The sequence below is a fragment of the Aythya ferina genome, assembly GCF_964211825.1.
Source record: "Aythya ferina genome assembly, chromosome: 2".
Classification (NCBI taxonomy): domain Eukaryota; kingdom Metazoa; phylum Chordata; class Aves; order Anseriformes; family Anatidae; genus Aythya; species Aythya ferina.
The window spans coordinates 99,845,343-99,857,842 of record NC_140297.1 but is presented as its reverse complement, the minus strand read 5'-3'; the positions used below and the strand labels follow the sequence as shown (position 1 = coordinate 99,857,842).

At 36.0% G+C, this 12,500-nt stretch overlaps 1 protein-coding gene across 6 annotated transcripts in view; it reads left to right on the top strand.

Annotated features, from left to right (window-relative positions):
* Positions 1–12,500, top strand: part of ZNF407 (zinc finger protein 407) — a 335,386-nt gene that overhangs the window by 181,008 nt on the left and 141,878 nt on the right. The window lies entirely within an intron of this gene.

The following is a 12,500-nucleotide window of genomic DNA, read 5'->3' as shown; positions in this document are numbered from 1 at the left end:
CTTCCCTGATAAAATTTGGATTGCTGCCTTCATATCCACGCATCTGAAGGGCTGCAGCTCCCCGGCCCATTTTAGCACTCCCCATGTCACCGTCCACCTCTCACATACCAGGGGTACAGCTGCATTCCCTCACCAGGGCATAAACAACCCTTTTGCCCCCTGCTTTCCTTCCTTTTTTTTTCATCCCTCCATGCTCCTGTACCTCAGGGATTAGACCCTTCACCTGCTTCTCATTCCCTAGGTGGGCCCTGCGCCTTGAAGCAGCCTTGGTGCCTCACAGCTCCCTCACGTGCTTTGCTTTTGCCCATCTCTGTTATTTCTTCTCTGGTCTTCTCCCTAAATCTGTCAATTACTATTTGAAGAGGGATATTGTAAGGGGAAAAATCTCTTGTGCAGGTAAATCAAAATCCTAGATCTCCTGGCTCCTAGATTCGGACCCCAAATTCGTACCAGGCCCTGTAGCATTTCTTACCTTCACCGAAGTGCTTCCCTGCCCTTCCCCTTTCCCCAAATCTGCATCCCCAGCTTTGCATCTCAAGTCAGATCTAATATTTTAGAATGACAATTAACCAAGTACTGCTATGAATAACAATACCATGCTGTTTAGGTGCAAGCTCTTAAGCAATAGCACTGCATAACAGAGACTTCTGTACAGTTCTTTTTTCCCCCGTTTGTTTTAGAGTTCCAACAAGATGTGTTATTAATGGACCCTGAGTAGAGCAAGTTATTTGTTATGGTAACTTTTTGACCTATTTAATAAGTACTTAAAGGAGTGTAGTGCAGTTTTTATTGTACTCTGCTGTGTACAGTTATGAAGTGTGGTACATAATAAAATAAAAGCAATAATGTGGATATTTCAGAGGGATCCATCAGAGCAGACCTGCAGCAACATATTTCATCTGGTTTGTCTGGTTATGAAGCCTTGCAAGTTATAGCTGAAATAACTAGGAACAATATTGTGGTTATGACTTGTGATTGTTTACCATTGTAAACAGCAGAGTTATTATGTGTTTACCCTTTTCGGTGCTCAGAACCATTTTTTAAATAAGTTCATTAACACCTGCATACATTTAGCTATGAAAAATGGAATGTCTTTTACGTGCTCGTACCTTAAAAATATTTGAGTCAACTAGCAACAGTAAAATGCATCTAATTTAAAGCACAGTTTTACTGAAGTATGATTTAGAAAAGTAGAATTATTAAAAAAGACTAACAGTTGCACAGTTAATACAATAACATACATAAGGTTATAAAGATCCTTTATATGACAGTTTTCAAGTTTAATTTGGGAGTGCAAGTGCAAAGTTGGACAGTGGAGCTGCTATACGAATTCCTGAGACTTAATCATGAAAAAGGTTCCTTTTTGTAGTGGAGGGAGTAGTCATCTGTTTGTTACTCATTGGTGGGTGGTTGTTTGTCCCCTTTCTTTGATTTTTCAGCTTATTTGGGGTTTCCCCCCCCCCCCCTTTTCCCCTTTTTTTTTTTTTTTCCCAGGTCTTTGAGTTCCCTAGAAATAGCAGTCACCTAAAATCTTTATCTAAATACTCAAAGAAGTCAATGAGAGTTTTCACTGTGACAGGGGATGCAAATTTGGGGTCACCGCTTGTAATTTTTTAATGAGCAATTTTTCATTTTCTTAATAGTCTGGTGGCTACAAGTTTGCAACATCCTGAGTTCAAGAGAAAAAGCGACTGATTGGACCTCCAGGAAGTGCCCTGATGATAATCAGCCCAGTGTGCAAGACAGAAAGGCTGATAGTCAGAAATTGCTCTTTAAACCAAGACAGACTGTCAGTCTTCAGGAATGGTGGGGAATGGCCTATTTATGTAATCAGATACTAAAGCTGGGAAGAAGCTGTCAGGCACATTCTTGTTGTGTAAGCAGCAGGCAAACTGTGCTTTATCTGACAGACAGTGTGTAAATCTGTCCATGCAAAAATCCAAATGTTTAGTTTGCTTCTAGTCACTGTAATAATCTGCTTATTTTCTTTTGCTAGAGCGATGACATCATTTAGCAGAATGCACCGCAGACAGGAGTCCTAGATAAGGCTCTGTTACTGTCACTCATCCACTTCTTGATTGGCAAGGAGATAAATAGGAATTTACTAGAGGTTTGCTTCCAGCTAAAAGAGCAGACAACACCCTAGGATAAGTATATGAAGAGCAAGTGTGTTCACCACCCTCAGCCTTACAGCTTGGAAAAATGTCTAGAAATGAGAGTCCTTCAAAATTCAGTGTGAAAATTTGGTATGTTATTAGCAGCAACTGAGCAGTCTTCCTGAAAGGAGAAGTGCACGGATTAATTGATAAAGTAAAGCAATTGCTAGAGAGTGGTAGAAAAAAACTATGCATATATTCTGGGTAACTGTGTTAGTTTCACTGTCACCATATTTGAGCATGAGATTTGTTTCTTTCTGAAGTTTGACGAGGCTGATAATGGTTTATCACTGATGGCACTGTCATGTGCTGATGTTGCATCAGACCCTACCTTACATGGAAAAATATCCCATTTTTTACATCAACTATGGCTGCCTGTACAATATTGGTATCGTGGAAATTGTTATTCAGGAATGGTTTCAGAGCTACTCTGTAGCCAATAATAGGCAGTCCATGATCTAAATTTACCAAATACCTTTTTGTTGTTGGCAGAGACGTATTTAGGTATGAGTAGACTAGAAAGGAAAACTTGGAAAGAAAACTACATCATAATAGGAAAGATAGTGTAATCTTTTTTAATGGCATTTAATCTCCTAAATCTTCTGATTTCATTTAATTTTAAAGGGTAATAAAATATGATTGAAATACATCTGAAATGTAGTTTAATAAAAGTAATCTCCTGTACTGAAAATCTACTGTTTTGTCAATCTGAAGATTTAGGATGAAACTGTAGAAAATGGAAATACTTATTTGAATCTTAGACTTCAGTGCTCTTGCAATTTCTGTTGCTTTTTTTTTTTTTTTTTTTTTTTAAGGAAGTGCCAATTATTTAAAAATAATAATGAAAGTTCTTTAGAATTCACAGGAACGATATTGAGAAAATTAATCTGCAGGTCACAAGAAGGTAAGATATAACAGAAACTTGACCTATTAGGGGAAGATACCTGGCAGAAGAATACATTTCTGTGCAGAAAGTCAATTGTTCATGTTCCTATTGTTTCCAAAATGATAGGGACCATAAATGAACAGCTGTTAAAAGCATAATGATTTGTGCAACAATGCTTTGCTCCTCTTGTGTTTATATTTAGAAGGAGAACTGCATTTCGAAATAGTAAATTGGCTTAGGAATCACAACCTCGAATGATAGTATCTTAATTAAAAATACATGCATATCTTGGTAATGTTATGCACCTCCTCCATTTAAAAATAGGAAGAGAACAACAATTAAGCACTTTCCATGTGCTAATTTTTGTTTAATTTCGAAGAGTTAACCTTCTGAGAAGAAAGCTTCTGCTGGCACATTAGTGATAAACATTACATTAAAATAGTGATAAATACTATATAATACTCCCAAATAGACATTTTTTCCTGTCGAATCCAGGGATGCTTTCTACAGAAATCTCAGTATGTTTTAATGAGATTGTACATCAGTTTGTATGTTGTAGTTTAGACATATTGGCTTTAATTATTTTTAAATGTGCAGTTTTTACAGTAGATAGAATATATATGATTTAAGACTCACCACAGCACTCTGAATATCACTTGGCATTTTAGCAAAATGTGTGATATTAAAAAGACCGTGAATTTTAGCAAGATTTTCATTATTTTCTCAGACGTATAATATTCCTCTTTGCTCGCAATTCTTCTATTCCACATGTGCAACATTTTGCATGTTATATTAAAACAATTATATCAGTCTTAGCATCTCGCACTGTACTGTGGCTCCGATATTATCACAAATAATACGAAGTCAACCTAATTCAGCATTTTATGCCAAATGAATGCTATCATATTTTGTCAAATTCACAAGGAAATCAAAATAAAATCTTGCAAAAAACACATATTAAAAAAATGTCTCGATAGGTTGACCAAAGTTAAACATTATGTTTTGTATAAGTACTGTAAAATCTTTTAAAGTTGGTATTAGTCTTCTCCTTCCTCTAATATAAGCAAAATCGCAAGGCATATATTTTACTTGAGCTTAAACATCTTCCAGTATTGTTGGCAAACTGTTCTGAATGTTATGCCTGTGGACAGAACCCTTGAAAGAAAATTGACTGAAACCACTCATGTAAGATGAAAATGAGTGGTTATTTTGATTATACAAGCTGAGATGCAATAAACAAACAGATGAAAAGTAAATGAGAGTTTGGGAACTCTGTTTTTAATACACTGATAATTTGTTAACAATATAAGCTTGAAGTACTTTGTCTTAGTCCTTTTGACAAGACTCATTTTGTCATAGCTGTAGCATCATCATAGAGCCTGATCTAATACTTATAGAACTCAGCATAATCTCATTGACTTCAATACAAGTTGAATTGGACTAATAATGAAAAATAGCATTATAATAATATTAGGTTTAGAAAAAATAGTGCTTATAGCTGATTTGAGTCAAACTGAGTTTGTCTGATATTTTACTGATGTCAGTAAAATCATAATGTAAGTTGGTATTGCTCTGCTCTGACAACTGTGGACTTTTATTCCTAGAACATATTAAAATCACAAACCAACGGTTATTCTCTTAAAGAACTATAAAGATATTTGTCTAAATACAATACCAAAATAAGTAACTTTGTAAAAATCAATCTGTAGTAAGTTATCAACTGCAGAGATGAAATAAAAGGCATATTACCATTTTTCTTGTTTTAAATTTTTATCAGGTCTGTGATATGTTATTTTCAGCATATAGTCTTACTTTTCCTTTAGGGGATTTTCTGGTTTTCTTTTTGAATTTTGTTGTAAGTGACAGGTTTATTTTATGAGATATGATTTCATGTGAAACTAAATTAAAAACAGCAAAGATTAAAGAAAAAAATCACCAATTGAATATATTTTTGAAAATCTTTAGTTATAATCTTCTTTTCCTTTAAAATAGCTATTTAACGGAGCAGTTTGATTTAGAAACAAAACCAAACAAATACAAAACCACAAAACTTGTGAGGATTCTGCAGACTTTATTTAAGATATCTTCTATTCTAGCTCTAAGGGAATTTTCTCTTCTTTCTCCTCAATCTAAAAAAGCACACTAGCCACGCATCCATAATAAATCAATTTTTATTAGTTGAGGTAGTGGTGGAACTATTTATTTATTTTTTTAGAGAATACCTTTAAAGGGAAGTTGTCAAAATCAAAAAAATATTTATCTATTTATAAGCATTGCAGCAGAAGGTTATATTGTAAATGGCTCTGTATTAGAATTAGCTCATTCTGAGGAGGTTTACGAACGAACAGTGAAATCTGGACTTCTCACAAGCTGGTGAAATTTTCATGTTGATGCTTGAACTCAGGTTAAATGTACTCACTAGATACAGACTACTGCTGGTGTGTGGATTTCAGTAACTCTGAGAATAGAAGTCTGAAGCTTGGTAGCATATGTTAAACATAATTAAGAAATAGCTGAACTATAAATACATAGTCCCTTTCTGTACTCTCCAATATGTGTTTGCTTAAAATTAAAAAGGAACCTCCTTTAGGCAAGTGAAGCAGTTGCAAAAAGCCTTACTCTCAGCAGTTTCACATCCCTGGGGCCACCCTATTTCTCCAGTCTCTGTTATCTGTCCATAATGGCTTAGAAGTTCCCAAGGTGCTCCCAAAAGACTTCAGGCTGTGGGAGGTCAGCCAAACACAGCTGGACAGCAGGCTCGCTCATAAAGGTGCAATTTCTGACTCCTCAGCCACTGCACTCCTTTGTTTCCCATAACACCTGATGGAGCCCCTTGTCCCCTAAGTGCTGAAATCTTCCAATTTTCCCTCCTTTCTGTTCAACTGAGATGCATCTTTCTGGTACTGGATGAGCTCGGCAGTTTATGGAAGCAAGCCTCAATTCTCACCCTTTTCCTCTGTAAAAGCTAGGGTCTGCCCTGATTTTCAGCTTCGTAAAAACATTGTTCTCTCATCATCTCTGACTACATAAAAACAGCTGTCTCTCAGTATGTGAAGTCTTTATAGGAATTTTCAAAGGCTGTTTCAGCTGTAAATGTGAACTGAAAACAAAAAACAACCCCCCAAAAATCCCTCCTCTTTCTTCTTGATGATGTTGTTGAGTGTAATGTGCTTGACACCAGACGTTTTTAGAAATATATGGCATGGTGTAGTTTCTCTGATACCATACCACTTTGCTGTTTTACAAGCTTCAGCATGTCACAGATTAAAGCTTTGTTGGATGCAACAAAGCTGGCAATAAATAAAGCTTTCTGATGTCACTGTGACCTAAATTAAACTCATTGTGTTCCCTTTGTTTTGTCAGTGAAAGAGTAGTTTTCATCTCTTTTGAAAGACCTGTAGAGTTTCAAAAATACATATTCTTTTAAATAAATATTTTAGTAGAGTTGGAAATTAATTGTGGGTCAGAGTAACTTCTCAGAGTTGGCATCTCGTGGTATCTAGCCATTAAGTGCTATTGGGTTATTTTGGATGCAAAGGATAGAAGCATTCAACATGGTAGAAAAATCATAAATGTAAGAATTGACAAATTAGTTGGTTGCAAAGAAATACTGTTCTTCTCCAGCATGTGATGAATATACAGAGATGACTTGTATTTTAAAACCACTTGAGCGCAGAATAACTCAGAAGTGTGAAAGAGAAAACTGTTTTACTGATTAGACTTAGTGATATGGTTTAGTGGAGGACTGGTCAGTGTTAGGTCTGAGGTTGGACTAGGTGATCTTGGAGGTCTCTTCCAACCTAGAAGATTCTGTGATTCTGTGACTACAGTCTAGTTTGATTCTTAGAGGAGGTTGAACTTCTGTCCTGAAGAGGAAACTTTTTATGGGAAAACTCTGAAGGCTTAAACTATTTACTTCATGTGCAGTGAAGCTCTCTCTTTGCAGTCTGCTCCTGCAAAGAAGCATGAGATTAACACATCAACTCTAACATAAATGCTTGTTTTGTCTAAGAGAGAACGATAAGATTTAGCTCACATTGCTTATCAGGCATCCACCAGTATGTGAGTTAAACGTTATTCTGATGACACTGGTCATTGGAGATGTCCTAAGGTTATACAAACTTTGGAACATACATGGTGGTATCTCAAGGTAGTTGTGTCTCTGCTTCCAGAAAAATGTGTCAACATTTGATAATAGAACCCATATTTATGATCATGCACATCTTAGTGCTTTGAATTTGATCTTCTAAACTCTAATACAGTCTATATTACTCCTAAAAATTAAAGACTTGTGTTTGAAAACATATGGATGAGTCCCATTCTGTTTAATTTATTGAATTGCAGTTCTGTTTTTTTCCCCTCTGTTCTGCCTGTGCCTGAAGGCCACAGGCTACTTGTGCTTAAATCTACTTACCCAGTAGATTTATTTTTTTACAATTCAAACTCTTCTATCATTTTTTCCCTCAGAATGTAATATAAATCTATGAGATATTCCATAATGTGGATAAACTTAGCCAGAGTGGTTTTAGGGCAGACCAAGCTTTCCATAGGTAAAAACATCAGTGATTAAGGAGCACGCACTGTAGTCACAACTGAGAGATATATGCTGGGGAACAAGTGATCAAGGTAATGGAACTGAAAAAAGAAAAAGAAAAAAAAAAAGCACACTTTATAGCACTGTTTCATTAGATTGTGCTAATTCAGGAGGTTTTTATTCCAATAATAAGTTCTAGATTCCTCTAGGTAAAGAAAAAAGAAAGTGTTTGAATGCAACTCTAAGTTTATTGGTATAAAAGCTTTTGAAGCTCTACTATTATACGCAGATGTTCACTTTTTCTACACGACATATTTGTCCTAGTAAAAACTCATGGAGTAGTGTTAATGAAACATACCTTTATGTGCATTAAACAGTAGGCTGTGATGCTATTTTAAGTGATTGTATGTTATAAAAAGCTCTTCAACAAGATTGATGTTACCAAATTGACAGAATATTATAACATTGTGGAAGATGATAAATTTTAAACTTTCCATTATGCCTTAATGAATACAATGGGAATCATGAGACTGTGTCTGGTGGTTGCATCACGTCTTTCAGCTGGCTCATAAGCCAGTTTTCCTCACACAAAGCAACCTTTAGTCCTACCTCACTTATACTTATGTTTTAAAATGTTTCTAGTTTGGAAGATAGAAATGTGAAGTGTGATTCTGTTGTGAAAAGCAGTGATGTAAAAATATGATCTGGCACCTCAACAGAGTAACGACAATTTTCAGAGGCAGAAGGGCTTGTAAAAAACAAGAAGATTAAATTTTAATGACTTTTTACCTCAAACTATACTGCAGAGATGGTGGAGATATTGAAGAAGCAGGTGCATGCTCTTTTACCTTGTATTTCATCCCTACGTTTGCTCACTAACCCATAAATCCAGGCCTACATTTTCCTCTGCTGTGCTTCCATGTTGAAGGCAATGGGCCAACTTTGTCACGTCTGTGAAACAAGGCATTCAGGTTAGTGTGTTAGGACAGGTAAAATTGAAATCGGTGGTATTTCAAAGCTGTAGCAAAGGTCAGAAATTGATGAGTGTAACCTATTGCTGATGCACAAGTCACAGAACAATCTTATTTTAAGACTGAGGTGATGGCAGTTGTGAAAACACTTCTTTCCCTCAGAGCTAAAGATATTTGAGTGCCAATAAATGCAGAGCCCCTCGGTGTCATTTTTGAGAGACTTTGCAGAATATGGCATAGATTCCATATCAGTTCTGATGCGTTGGCTGCATGTACCCTACTTCATTTGTTTTTTCTTCAGGAATGTGATACATTACCTCACACGTGGCTCAGTTTTCCAAAGTGCATTTCTTTTTACATAATTATTTCCTTTGAGTATCCCTTTTAGTGGAAAACTGCATGTTTCAACATCTTTAGTAAGTAATTTACTGGCACTCAATTAAAAACAAACAAAAAAACGTAACAGGTACAGTTTAGTGGTGAAATTACATTTCAAAATGTATGTATACTTGTATATATTGGTATATATATACACACATAAAATATATGTGTGACAACATATAATACACAGACAACATATAATACACAGATGGCAAAAATGTGTGCTAAGATGGAGGACTGTAATAAAAAGATGACTAAACATATGATCAGGAAAAGCTAAGTGAAGGCAGAGAGAGCAGGGATATAAGGACAGAAGATCTAATGAGTTGCAGTATATGCTTTCATCCAGAAATGTGAGTTTAACCTGGGATATCTTGGGTTTTTATGTGTGCCATCAGCAACTTTTTGTGAAATCCAAAGCAGTGCCCGATTCCTCTGTTGGTTCAGGTAAAGGATAGCTGCTGTCTCTTTTATGAATGGTGGGAGAAGATTATGTTGGCCCCATTGATGAATCATGCAAAAGCTTCTGTTTTTTTCAACAATTTTAAATTAGGGTTTTTTTTTGGTTGGTTGTTTTTTTCTTGCTTGTTCTGTAAGGAAGCACTGCATTTAAAAATTAAACCTGGAGCTCGGGGACGTGGGTTACTTTCCAAATGTGGAAAAAATCTGTTTGTGAAAACTGTGTGAAACCTATTCTGACAGGCAAAGCCTTCTTCACCAAGTGATGCTTGTACAGCAGGGGCATTTTGTCTGTTGAATGAACCAGGAATCCTGTGGGGAAAAAACAAACAAACAAACAAGCAAACAAAGCAAAACATTCCTAGTTAAACTCTGGATGGATATGTTCATTTACATTCTGTGTAAACTACACTCTGCTGCTGCTGCCGCCAACCAGTTGGTGACAACTGGCAATATTGCCACCTCTTCTAAAAAAAAAAAAAAAAAAAAAAAAAAAAAAAAAGATTAAAAGGGCTTTTACTAACTGTGGGTGGATGCAAAACTTCACGAAATCAGCAGCAGTACTGTTGGTGTCTATGATTGAACAAGATGATTCAAGGTATGAAAATACAAACATACTTTTATAAACTTCGGTCAGTAATTCTTGCAGTAAAATTCTGATGCAAAAGTTGTAAATGAGCAATACAGACTTGCTAAAATACGTCTGCAAACAAAGAAACAAAAAAAATGCCTGATCAATTTAATAATTCTTTATTAAAAAATATGTAAATTTAAGACCCTCAGCTGCTCTGGTGCCTTTGAACCTGAGACAGATAGAAATAACTATCATCACTGAAGCTTCCTGTGGTTGTTTTGTATCCTTCTTTCTTTAGAGGTGATGGATCCAAAAAAATAGGAAAGAAAATTTAAAAACTAATAAAAAAATGAAAAGGTTGCTTAAGAAAGGTCAGAAACCTTATTTGGACTGCTACCAAAGGCACACACAGGGCTTAGTTAGAGATGGAGTTGCAGCTTTAATTCTGATTTTTCTGGCTTTTGTCACTTCAAAGACAGACTCTCAGTGTTATTTTAACATTTTTATTGTGTGTGAATAATAGAGTACACATTGAGGTTCAATAGGTGCAATACTGTTAAATGTACGTCTTGGTGGATTTAAAAATGAGGGATTTATTTTGTCATTCATAAAGTTGTAATACAGTCTGGAGAAACTATTTGTTAAAAGATAGCATCTACTTAACCTGCTTATTTATTTCTTGTAGTAGAAGGTTAGATCCACAATAAATACACGAGGAAATAAGTAGATAGGGGAATTTATCTTAGAAATAAGATCCCTGTCACGCTTTTGAAATGTGAAATGCATGAAGACCTGTCAGGGAGATATACGGACATGATATTTTTTTACTGTGCATTTGGAAGTATTTAGCTATATTTGTCATTCGCTAGTGCCACTAAGCAGTGATCAAGTGGTATAGTAATTTGAAAGTCTGCTTTCAATGCAGCATATATATATATATATATATATATATATGTACCATTGGGATATAGCAGAACTGCACACAAGTCTTCTTCCACTCACTGTGAAAATAGCTTTGTGGGAAAAATTAGGATTTGTTTAAATAGATTGCTTAAACATGGTTAATTCATTTTTAAATATATCTTTTAAAGAAATCTTTAGTTAGCAATGTTACACGTACATTGAAATTGCTGTATTTGTACAGCAGTTTGAAAAAAAAAATCAAAAAAAAACACTAAGTACAAATTGTAGCATTACTGTATTAAAACATCTAGCGTTTCCCTAAATTATGGACAGCAGCATACCTGATTTCATCATTTTGCTCGCAACTTGCCAGAAATAATGCATCTTTGATAAGGCTGGCATAAAAGATGGACCTCACAATGCAACCAAGGGAAAAATAGTCTAGACAAGTGAAAATAAAAGCATTTCTTATGCTAGCACATTTGCTGTTGAAAATGGTGGTTATCAGTGGATCAGACAAACCGTGTTTACAGAAATATCACTGAGTATTCTGAATTAAACAAAATTTACCTCTAAATATTCTTAAATGTGAGAAGCCTCGTTCTGGTTGTATGGAGGCCAAATGGCCTGTTCTCTATGGTGTAGGTAGGTAAAAGAGGTGAAATCTATACTCTCCTCATAAGCCTGACCTACTGACACCGTGGTCATATCTCTCTGTCATCACCTCCTGACCTGCACTGCGTCTGTGTGCCCTCTGCAGAACAGACGCTTCTTGCAGCACCCCTGCCTGCATGGATTTTTCCCAAATCAGAAAGAGAATTTTTACAGTATAACGCCGAACGCTTAAATAATAGCGTCAGTGTCATGCTATGTATTTCACTGCTCGGTGGTGGTGGTGGTGTTGAATTAACTGGACTGTAACAATAACCCTGTAGCATGCTTCTATACCTGCTGAATAAGTAAACTCACACATATGATTAGGTCGAGCTGGTTACCCCGGTAGTAAAGTTTACCTGATGCTTTACATTATCTACATTGAGATATACACAGATTTAATTTCTTTTCTTTTTAGGGAACTCTTCTGGTTCTGTATTTCTAGTTTTTTATATACTTTATACATATATTCCATTTCTTAGCAGGGGACAGTAATTTTATTCCTGCAAAACACGAAGAAACATTAAAAGCGTCGTGCAAGATGATAATAAAAGATTATTTGTGGCTTAGATCTCTTTGTTAATTTCTTTTTTAAATTTGTCAGCATAAAAATACACGTTATATTTAAGAAGGTGAGGCACAGTGCGAAGGTGCAGTTTGATGTTGACAGAAGAAAATGAGAAAGGGGGACAAAAACCCTCTCAGTTGTTGTGTTACAGCTGTAAAACACAAACATCTAAATTGCAGCGTCTGCTCTAACAGAAATCACAGCATGAAAACGCAGAGATGAAACAGGGTTTCCTTCGATGTCAGCTCACTTTGCATGCTGGTATGAAGTTATCTTCATGGCGGAGAGCTGGGGCGGCTCTGCCCAGCAGACCGAATTGCCTTTTCTTTCTTCCCCCCCCCCCCTCCCTCCCTCCCCTTGTCCACGACTGGGATCTTTTTATGTTTCCTGTGGTAGCGCTGGGGAAGAGAACAC